Source organism: Leptonychotes weddellii, chromosome 3 (assembly GCF_054177405.1).
Source record: "Leptonychotes weddellii isolate Sample4059 chromosome 3, ASM5417740v2, whole genome shotgun sequence".
In the NCBI taxonomy this organism is placed as follows: Eukaryota; Metazoa; Chordata; class Mammalia; order Carnivora; family Phocidae; genus Leptonychotes; species Leptonychotes weddellii.
In genome coordinates, this window is record NC_138371.1 from 125925763 (window position 1) to 125937619 (window position 11857).

Sequence of the window (11857 nt, forward strand, 5' to 3'; positions counted from 1 at the left end):
CATGGGAGGGGCAGTGGTGAAGTGTTTCAACCATTTTGGTGATATCATCTAAAATTAATCATGTAGGGGAGCCTGGGTGGCTCATCGGTTAAGCATCTGCCTTCAGCTCAGGTCATGATCTCGGGGTCCTGGGATTGAGCCCCACTTCGGGATCCCGGATCAGCGGGGAGTCTCCTTCTCCCTCTGCCCCTGCCCCCGCTTGTGTGTGTGTGCATGCTCTCTCTCAAATAAATAAAATCTTTAAAATAAAATAAAATTAACAATGTACATACTTTGTGATCCAACAATTACATTTTCTGATTCTGTTCTAAGAAGAAAGAAAAAATGCCCAAGTATGTAAGGATGGTGTTTATTGCAACATAATATTTGGTGGTTAAGATCTGGTAGCAGACAATCCACATTTCCTGCAATAGAGAAAGGCTAAAGAAAACACGGAAATTATATACTATGGAATATTATGCAGTTATTAAAAGGAATAAGATCCATATACATGAACCTGGAAGGATGTCCAAATAGATCAATAAGTAAAAAAAAAATTGGTTGCAGCCTAATGCACACAATACTATATGACCAAACTTTACATCACCAGGGCTTAGTTTCTCAAGTAAGAGTATCATCATGACAATATCATCTGTGAGTTTGAGGCAGGCTCATCAGTTTATCCTATTGCAGAAGAAGTTTAAATCCTAACTTAGGTTGGTTTTAATCTAGCTAGGGAGATGGACTTACTAATATGTACATGCCCTGCCCATGTTTATATTACCTGAGTAATCCTCGCGCAGTAAAAATATCTTTTATCTTCCAGAGAAATCCCTTAAAGTGGGGTTCCAGTGGAGTGTTAGGTTGAGGTGTAAGATGAAAGAAAGCATTTTAGATATGCTCTTTCAAAATATGGATCCGTACGTCTTACCATAGACCTCTTGAGTTTGAATTTCCAGAAGGTTGGAGATAGGAGATGGAGAGGAAGGCCAGATGTGTAAAAGTGCTCCAGGTGATCTTGTTAATTTTTCCTCCATTTTTGATGCAATTGAAAATAAAGTCTTAAAGTGTATGCCCCACTTCAATTATCGAGAAGCAGCTGTAATGATGTTAGTGACAATAGCATTTACAATATGCCAGACATTGATCAAAGGGTATTAGTATAAACAAATTCATTAATTCTCACAACAACCTGCAAGGAAGGTGTTCATTATTATCATACCCACTTTATAGATGGGAATAGACAGAAAGAATCATGCCCATGACTACAGAGCTAGTTTAGTGGTGGAGCCAGGGTTTAAAATGCAGGAAGTCTAGTTTCAGGGTCTAAATGAAGAGATTTGAGCCACAGTAAATGAAATAGGGCAGGTTCATGAGCTCAATGAAACATTTTCAAGCCCAAGTTTCTCATTTATCTTGTCTCTTGGATGAGACCTAAAGAGTTGTTCTATTTCTCAGAGCTCACCTACTGCCATACTCCTCGTCACTGAACTGCCTTTACCCTTTGAACTGTTCAGTGTATCTGGAGAAATGATTCTGAGAAAATATGCTTTTACCATTTTTTTTCTCTCTTTCTTCCCCCAGTTCCTCCTCTGCCATGGAAACAGGTTCCTTTCATAAGCAAAGAACTGTACTCAATCTTCCATTAGAAGTCGGTGCAAAAATGGGCTGAAATCTCATTATGTCTAGTTCTTCTTTACCATGTTCCCAACAGGTGTTACTTTCCAGACCTGTCTTTAAAATTAGACTGTAAGTACTGGCTTGCCTCTGAAATCACTTGCTTAGGGGAGGAGGAGGTGAAGGAGACAGGCATATTAGTGTTCTTTTCTCAGCTTGTTCTCAGCCTGAAATGTGGAACTTAAGTCTTTCTTACCTTCAAGAATTATGATGTTGTGGGAAGAAAAATGTAAAAATTAAGGTCAGTTCTGTCACTTTTGAACAGTGTGTACCCTGCCAAGTCATGTAACTTTCTGAAGCTTAGTTTCATCACTTGTAAAATACGACCCATAATTGCTCTCTACTTACTTCATAAAGTTATTGGTTAATCCATATAAGAACCCAGATCTTCTGGCTTCGTGTCCACTGGTGTCCATCCATGCATCCCCCCCTCCCTCCATCCATCACCCTTTCGTTTCTTCATTGATTCATTCAATATTTATTATACCTTCTGAGAGTTAGCTAAGTGAAAGATATATGTTAGGAGGCTGGGGGAAGAAAAGGAGAGATGAACCCCAGGCTGGGAAAGGGCACTGAAGGCAGAGACAATGAGGTGATTAAGAACATAGAATGAGCAGGGATCTACAACAGCCCATGATCCCACATTCTAGTATTTTACATGCTATTCCAATTCCTCTGAGGGCAATCATTATATGTGGCACAAAAGGAATTAGTTTTCAAGGTTTCCTTAAGACAGAGCCATCTTTTCTTTATCCAGGCAGGACTCCTTAGCTGGCATCTTCTATCTTACTTTCTCGCTAGGTCCCTCTGTTAAGTACAATAACTAGTGAGCACAAGTGGACAAGGCTTACAAGTCAGGCCCGCTCCTCAGATCCAGCCATAGGAAAAGGTACCTGTGGGGTGCTTTAAATCCATGCCTGATATAAAAATAAACCTCAGGTATTACACAATGTATATAAAGTAGAGATTCTACATGACCCAGAAAAAGATTTAAAGGTAATTAATGGAACGTACCTGGGTATAATGGACATATATTAACAATACTCTGAATTTATAATCCTTTTCCATGTACTGTTAGATTTATCTTTGAAATACCTTGAAAAAGTAAAAATAATAGGAAACATTACTTCACTGGCTCGATTTTATAAATAAAGTAACAGAGACTGGAAGAAATATGTGGCAGATTACACAATAAAATGAGCAGATAAGCAAGCACTAGATTTGAGGCTTCTTGGATGCCAGGGCAGAGTTGACTTCTCCAACTCAGGTGATTACCGAACACAATGAGTTTTCAAATTATGGAGGACTTCTCTTCTGACAATATTGCTGATAGTTCAAGAAATAACTCATTCATTTATTTATCTCACACACGCTTAACTGGGGAAAGGGAATGAAAAGTATCTGGAGATGGGGCTGGGGCAGGAGGCCAGAACCTCTATTGCCCTGAAAGCCACGTTCAACATCAGGCCTTTATCCTGAGGGCAATGGGAAATGACAGAAGGGTTTTATGCAGGGGAATATCCTGACCATTTAACACCAATCATTGTGGACCCCGGTGGGACTGACAGTAACAGGCAAATCTTGGAGCAGGAAATCCAGTCAGAATTATGGCGATAAAAAGCATGCGAGAGAATGGTGGTGGCAGCTGTAAGAAGCAAAGGGGCTGGATCATATCAAAACGTGAGAGCCAAGATCCTGCCGTTCCGGATTTCTTCTTCTACGATGACTGCAAATGTGTTTCCGGTAGGAAAATCATCCCCGCTCCTTCCCCAGCCTTCCCTAGTTCCCAGTAGGGCCTGGAACATTCAGGAATGACAGAGGAAGCAGAAGGCCGGGGTCCCCTGGGTCTTGATCACAACCACCAATTGCCCAGACACCCGAATTCCAGAGCCCGAGAGCCAGCTGAGACCACTTGCACCACGTCGTGACTTCGCCAGCAACCTGCTGTCCTCGCTAACGAGATTTCGTCAGTCTCCTCACACTGAGGCCAGGCCTCTCAGCGCGGGCTGCGACCGCCTGGGTATTTGATAAAACCCCACAGACCGGCGCCCAACAAACGCTCCGCGGGGCTAAAGACCGCAACGAGCCCCGGGCCCGCTTGCCCTCCCACAAGTCCGAGCGCGGCCCGGGGGCAGCCCCGCCCCACCGCCTCCCGCAGCCCTATTGGCCTGTGCTCCTGCCACTCAATCGAGCGCCCGCCCTCAGGGTCCGGCCGGGAGGGGGGATCCGGCGTCTCCCCCGGCGTTGGCGTCTCCTGCTGACTCTTCTGGGCGCTTCCTTGTGCTTACAGTCCTGGTTCCGATTCCTGCTGACGTTTCACGGCCTACAGCCGACTTGCATAAACGCTTTCTCTTGGGATTCTCACCCCGTGAGATGGACACGGCAGGGTGATGACAGCTTTACAGGCAGGAGAAGTTACGGGTCACAGGTTGAGTGACTCTCCCTAAGAACCGCGTGCTGGGATTTTAATAATGGTTCCTGACAGAACCGTGTTTTTGGCTTGGTAACATTGGCTCAGTGGTTAAACTGTTGTGAGCTTACTTCCTCATCTGTGAAATGGGGGAAATTATAGCCACCTTGTGAAACCGGTGTGAAGAATACATAAAATAACAGAAGAAGAATCTAGCGCAAGGACTGGCCCGTGGTAGGTTGTTCGTGAATAGTCTGTGTGTAGCCTCAAAAGGTCCCAGGTCTTCTGACTTCCAGTATGGGACACTTTCAACTAAACCAGTCTCGGGTTCCAGAGAGCTCAGAGGGTTCAGGGTAATATTCAAGGGGTTCAGTGAGTTCTCACGAGAAACACCGCCGGAAAACTCTGAGGCAAATACTATTTTTACTACTATTATCAATACTGGAATTTTTTTTTGTCAGCTTTTGCCAGGCATTGTTCTAAGTGCTGTATGTTTAGTCTTCACAGTGACCTGCGAGTTATATCCTATTAAAATTCTCACTTTGTAGATGAAAAACCGAGGCATAGAGAGGTTAAATAACATATTCATGTTTAAAAAGCTAAAAATTGGCAGAGCTGAGGTTTATACCCAAACAATCTAGCTCATAAAGCCATGCATATTAATATTTGTGCCTTACACTGTGTATGACAAAATGGGTTTGTGACAAGAACCCTCTTTGATAATGAATACTTTTGTCACCATCTACAAGATGCCTCGGACTTTCTTAAAACTCCTGAAGGGCAGGAGGAAGAAAAACAAAAGAGAGAGGAAACCTAGCCCTTAATGGTGGACAGACTACATATGGACTGATGATTAGAAACCCAAGTATAGACTCTATGTTTGGAATTCTGTTTTAGGTGAGCGCTTTGGACTGTCACATCCCTCAGTGTCTTCATGGAAGTGCCCACTATGGAAGAATGGCTGAATGACATGGTTGGAATGGAATGTAGCAGTCATCTTATCTAACCACACAGATAACCTGCCAGGAGAAGAATGCCTCACTTCCTCATGATAATTTTGAAGACTTTCTGAGGTGATAATATTATCCAATTACCTCACAATCACAAGGTGTACTGCAGTGACTGCAAACTCTGTGTGCCTCATTCAGCAAGTGTCACAGAACAAGGAAAAAGAAAGATTGAGAGGGAGGTGGGACCTGTTAGCTGAGAGGAGACCAAGGACTCAAACTGAAGATTAAATACTGTGCAATGGGAGCAGGGATTTATTTCTCTGGAGGACAAAAAAAGGACAATACCTATAGGGAAAAGCAACAAACAGTTCTCCCTGGAAACCAGGTCAGAGTTCTTGCTAAAGTGACAGTGGCTTCTATAGCTGTGGTGGCCTTGAACTACACAATACCCTTCTGTTTGTCCAGGCCAGTCTTGACTCTTGCCTAATAAAAATACCCAAGGTCTTGGGCTTCACCCCTCTCATCTGGCTTCTCCTCCACCTTTCCAGTAAGCCTGGGAAATAGGAAGTGTGAAGAGGGAGCTGAATGGAGGCTAAGTTTTGACGATGATATTAGATGATCTTTGAACCTGACTTAGAGGATCCTGTGTTCCCATCCCCATTTCTGTCCAGGTCTTCTTGTGGGGACAAAAACCACCCATCTCTGGGGCTGGGAAATAGCAGAGAGGTACATAGACAACATCAGACAAATAGGGGTACTGCTGGGGGTTGGATCTCTAGTGCTCTGTCAACATCCTGAGATGATATTCTGAGTGACCAGAGAAAATGCAGTCTCTCTTAAGGAGGGAAATCTAGGGCAATCCTGGTAAAGAAATATGGTTGTGAGATTTTTAACAGTGTAATTACCCCATAGACAGGAGATGAGGCAAGACGCTGGGAGCTAGTGACACCATTTGCTTGGAAAATGGAGTAAGGGTGGCATGAGCAATAAAGTCTTAGAGGCTGTGGATTAGGCAGTTCAGAGGACAGCTCAGGCCTGTGGGTGTTGGCCCCATGGGACAGGAGCAGGGCAGTGGAGTTAAAGACCCAGGGACAATAGCCAAACAGGTGACTCTTATTCCAGAAATGAAGGGACTTCACCAACCACCATCCCACAAGCTCCTACATCCCTGCCAACTGGTGATTTCTTTATGATGTGAATAATACCTGCTGTGCTGCTTAGTTCTCATTCAAAGAATGTACTTTTGTGCATTTACTTTTTGTGTACATTTACTTTGTGCTGGGCTTTTATTAATTGCCTATAAAATGCTAAACTTTCGTAAGTGATCCTAAAACATATTATTTCTGCATAGCACTCTCAGCATTTATGATCTTAGGGAGAATGTAAGAAGCAGTGGGTTTAGCAGACCCTTCTGAATAGTTTTGAAGATATAAGCCAGGAGGACCCAGGCCAAGATAAGGAAAACAGTTCTTTCATTTGGAATCTGGAACATTTAAATATAGACACTTTGATGGTCACCTTGGCACCATCCTTAGCAAGTGGATTTTCTAAGTATTAGATTGACACATGTGAAGTGCTGATAGTCATTTTTTGATGCACAAAAATGGTAACTTCATATGGCTAAATCTTACAGAATCTCGAATATATGAGGGGAACTTTAACTTAGTTGATTGAAGGAAAAAGACGGAGGAACTTTGAGGGTCTAGATCTCTCTAGAGTGAGTGTTCCTAATTGTAAACAATCCATTAAAAATAGTCTTGCAGGATCTCTAATTAAAAACACTAGTTTTATTCATTTACTCATTCATTATAACAACAACAAGAATCATTGAGCATCTCCTATGGCTCAGTCACTGTGCTAGAGACAGAATAAAAGGGCTTTAAGCATCTCAAAGTCAAGTGCCATGTCATATTCATGTTCATAGACCCTGTGTTGAGTCTAGGACAGTGCCTGGCACAAAGTAGGTGCTCAGTAGATGTTGAATTAAACTGATCTGGAATAAGTCCGAAGTTGAAATTTACCACATATTTAAAAGAACCTTTCTTCTCCCCTTAGTCCAAATTGATGAAATTTCAGTGTGTTCCTTGAAATGTTATGTAAGAAAACGTATACTTCAGCTTATCTCTGAAAAGAGATATAGTTATGTAATCTTTTAATGTGTGCATATAAGTAGATAACAGAAGTATGTCTTACTTTAGGGACTTTTTTCAGTTCCTTATTTGGAATATTTATTGTGTACTCTCTGTAGGCAAGGCAGTATACCAGGCCTGGGAACACAGTGGTGAATAGAACAAATATAGCCCCTGCATTCAAGGAGCTTAATGTTTTGTAGATAAGACAATTACTAAAAAAATAATTAAACAAATATTTTCTAATTATAATTTGTATAAATAAAATGGAAAACAACATATAGATGCCATGGGGATTTATAACGGGACGCAGACTAGTGTGATAACGATTGGAAAGGTGCTCAATCAGAGTTTCTTTAAGGGATACACATTTACGCTGGAATTACATGAAGAGAAAGTAAGAGTGTCCTAAGCAGAGGGAACAGCATATGTGAGGTCCATGAAGAAGGGGAAAGTGGCCTTCTAACATGTGATTATGTAACTGTAACTGTATGTTGATAAAAACATCTCGTATGATCCTTATAAAGTATAATTGATTTATCATTTTAATCCATTTAATCCATTTTTAATCATTTAGCCCATGAGGAGGAAACCCACTTTATTCCTTTATTGCAGCACATATTAAATAATCGCTATGTGCCTGACACTTTACCAGGTACTGGAAATTAAAGAGAAGAACCTCATGAACCTCTAGAAGTTCACGGCCTTATGGGGAAACAGGTGAACCAATACACCATTACAATACAGTGTGGTTAGGAAGAACACCCAGTGCACAGGAAAGATGTGATCATGTTTGCCTGGCAGAGTCAGCGGTGGCTCTCAGATGAACTAGCCTCTGAAGGATGAGGGCATTCCAGGGAGTAAGAGCAGCATGTGAGGAGAAGGCATGATGGACCTGGGGAAGAACAATGAGTCATACACAGGCTATTGGGAATGACAAGGGAATGGGAAAGGAGGTGAAGTTATAAAGGTGGGCAGAAATTAGATCTTGAAGCATCTCAGAAAGTTCATTATTTTATTCTGTAGCCAATAAGGAGACTACACAGGAGAATACATGAGACAGAGGAATCTAGACCAACTGCAAGGCTTACAATCAGTGCTCTCACTTCTTATTTTTCAGATAAAGATCACTTCTTATCTTTCAGACTTCAGCCCATAATCACCAAAAGCGCTGACTTGTGCATAAGTTCTTGGGGTTCTTGATCACCAAATCACTGGTATTCTTAGGACTTTATATTCTTACAGCCAAAGAGGACTCTCTGCAAAGACAAAAAAAAAAAAAAAAATTCTCAAGAAAATAAATAAATGATTTATTAAGTCCCAGCCCTTCCCAAACACCTCCTCCTCTCAGACCCCTCCCTCCCCAGTTGTATAGCTAAAGCAATAATAGCCACCATGCATTATATCATTACCATCTACAGCCAAATAAGTGCATAACCACCAGAGGGCAATGAAAATGGCCATAAAGGCACAGAGTAGTAATTATTTTCACATTAGCACCAGCCACACTAATATCAACATAGAACAATTACCATTCCTAACCTCATAGTCATGCTATCACCTCTGCATGTCTTGCAGGAGTAGGTTGATGAACAGCAGGGGAGGAATAAGCAAAATAAGGCAATTGTGCAGTGAGACCCCTGCATCCTGACTGTGCCTGTGGGCCATCAGCCATGACGGTGGTGGAAAGCCAGTGGGAGAACTTGGTTTTGATTACCACGGATCTAGCCAGTCCCCAGGCAGAAACCGTAATTTGGCTTCCCTTTCTTTGGAGGAAGTGAGCATTTGAGTGGGAGCAAAGCTACAGCAGTAATAACACAGCAGGCAGAGTCCTTTGCATTTATATCTTGTTATTCTGCCCATCACTAGGCAACCATTCTTTGTGCTTAAAACTACACTTCTTTCTATGTTGTAACACCTTATTCTTTGAAGTAACTACTCTGGTTTGCAGTGTTCTAGGAGATTTCCATTCTATTTATTTGTGTGTAGGTCAACCACAATAAAAAACCAAGCGTTTTAAACCTCCAGCCTGATATAGGAGCTTCTCTGTGTTCTCTTAGCATCATATTAGAGCACGGATCATAAACTTCATTTACAATTGCCTATTTGCTTGTCCATTTCTCCCTCCAGAATGAGTTCCTGGAGGGCAAGTACTCTGTCTTATCTATGTTATAGCCATGTGCCTAGCACAATACCTGGCTACTTGGACAACACTCCGTAACTATTCAATGGTTGGATGGATGGATGGATGGACAGATGAATGAATGTTTTCCGTGAAATTCGAGTTTGGTGGTCAAAAGTGTGATTATTTGATTTAAAGAGCAAGCCAAGCTAATTGAATAGACTTGGCCAGGAAGAATTAGGCAAAATGTAAGATAAAGAGCACTCAGCCTCTCTGACTGGATAGGTGTGATGTGGATGAGCCAGCTGGAGAGGCAAAGCCATTTTACTCTTCTGGCTAGGAGCATCATATGACTTACCCAAGGATCTGAATAGCAGAACCACAATGAGCAAAATGGCTCATTATTGCATAGACAAGGAAGGGGAGCTGTCTCCAAGTAACCATGTCTTAAGTTGGATACCCTAGAAGCAGAGCTGGAGACGAGGAGTCTTGTCTAAGCGATTTATTGAGGACATGCTCTCAGGAGAAAGGGAGTGAGAGGAGCAGAAAAAAGGCAGGGGAAATGCCAACATGTGAGCCCAGCTCGGCACTAGCTGCAGTTTGATTACCATGAGTTTTAGGATTGGTGCCATCTTAGGGCTAACTCTTTTTCTCCTATGAATCAGTCATTGACTGTGAGCTGTCCCTTGGGAGAAGGGAGCCGTAACTGCCTGGTGAACACAGCTTTTGTTTCAGTGGAGGGCAATTCTCTGGAGAAGGGGGCAGCTGTGAGCTGTTAGCACTCAATTCCCAGAGCTGGGGGATGGGTGCAGTGTCTGGTAAAAGTAGTCTGGGTATGGCACCAACAGCATCTATTGGAATTGGATAGTGTGAAATAATGTTGATTATAGTAATCACTACCATTTACTGAGCACCTACTATATACCAAGTGCTGTGCTAAATGTTATATTTGTATCTGTCTACCCATATAGTCCTTAGAATTGCGCTATTAAATAGGTAATACACTACCATTTCCATTGGACTGATGAGGAAACTCAGAAAACACCATATTTCATGCTTAAAATATTTCCTTTCTGCGTCTGCATTCCTATGGATAGAACCAGGATATTGCACACCCACCTGGCCTAAATTCCATGCATTCATTCAATTCATGAATTCCACCAATGTTTTCGAGCACCTATTACATACCACAACTCGGCTAGGCCCTAGGGAGGTATCAGTGAACGGACAGTCTTGGACCCTATCCTCAAAGGGTAGAACTAAGCCTCAGACCCAGTTCTAATACCCATGTGACCTAATTTAAAAATATTGTTTAGAAAAAAAATGTTGTTTAGACATCTGTTGTGTACATTCTGCTCCATCAGGCCTTGATCAACAAAAAATCTAGACCCCAGGCATCTGTAACAATCCCCTTGAATTCCTCAATAAAACACGCTTCCGGGTTGGGAAAATCAGTTTTCAAGATTTGTACAAACCAAGCACTGTAGGCCCTTTGCCTGTGTGCGGAAGGATTGGGCTTGGTGATCTCCAAATCCCCTTCCAGCTCTCAACAGCCAAGTTTCCTTCTGCTCATCCACCCTGGCCTTGGCCAAATCCTTTGTAGGGGACTGTCATGGTCAATGTCACGTGTCCACTTGGCCAGGCTATAGTCATTTATTGAACACTAATCTAGGTGTTGCTGTAGAGGTATTTTGTAGATGTGATTAAAAGCTACTTAAATTGATTTTAAGTAATGATTATCTTTGATAATCTGACTTTATCTAATCAGTTTAAAGGCCTTTAGAGCAAAACTGAGGTTTTCGTGAGGAAGAAAAAATTCCATCTGTGGACCACAGCATCAGCCCCTGCCTGAGAGTTTCCAGTTTGCTGCTCCTGACTTAACAGATTTCAGACTTGCCAGTTACCCTCATATTCCCTTAAGCCAATACTTTGAAATAAATCTTTCTCTCTCTGTCTTTGTCTCTGTCTCTCTCTCTCTATATGCATATGTATATATACATATATACATACATATATGTAATTATGTGTATATACATATACATATATATACAAAATCTCCTATTCTCTGTCTCTCTATGCACTTGTGTGTATATATATATGTGTATGTGTGTGTGTATGTGCACTATAAATATATTGTAGATAGCATATGTATATAATCTTCTACTAGTTCTATTTCTCTTGAGAACTCTGAATGACACAGGGACCCCCATGTCCTTTTTTTCTTATAATATTGTCTGGAGTGATCAGTCTTGTATCTTGCGGTGTGTATAGTTCAGGCCCCCATCTGTTTTCTAGTAGGCAGATGAAGCACATACTTTAAGAATCAATAATGCAGGGCCACAAAAACATGAGAAAAGTTCAGCTTTGATTCAATTAACTGTCCAGAATTTCGCAATCAGAAAATCTAGAATTTTTACATACATGTAGTTTGTGTCTTACATATGCTTGGTTTTTTAAAATTTTGGTCTATATATGGGTGGGAGGGACCATATCTTTTCATGTTAGGACCTGTAAAGGTATTTATTCAGCTCTGTGTGTCCCCAAGTAAAATGTAAGCTCTATGAGGTCAGAGGCCAAGTCTTGGTTTTTT

The 11857-nt window shown here is 41.7% G+C and overlaps 1 long non-coding RNA gene across 1 annotated transcript; it reads left to right on the forward strand.

Moving 5' to 3' along the window:
- Nucleotides 1-3292: 3292 nt before the first annotated feature.
- Nucleotides 3293-9170, forward strand: LOC115940002 (uncharacterized). The gene is made up of 2 exons (XR_004074784.2): nucleotides 3293-4300; nucleotides 4964-9170. It is a non-coding gene; the product is annotated as an uncharacterized LOC115940002 (long non-coding RNA).
- Nucleotides 9171-11857: the final 2687 nt, after the last annotated feature.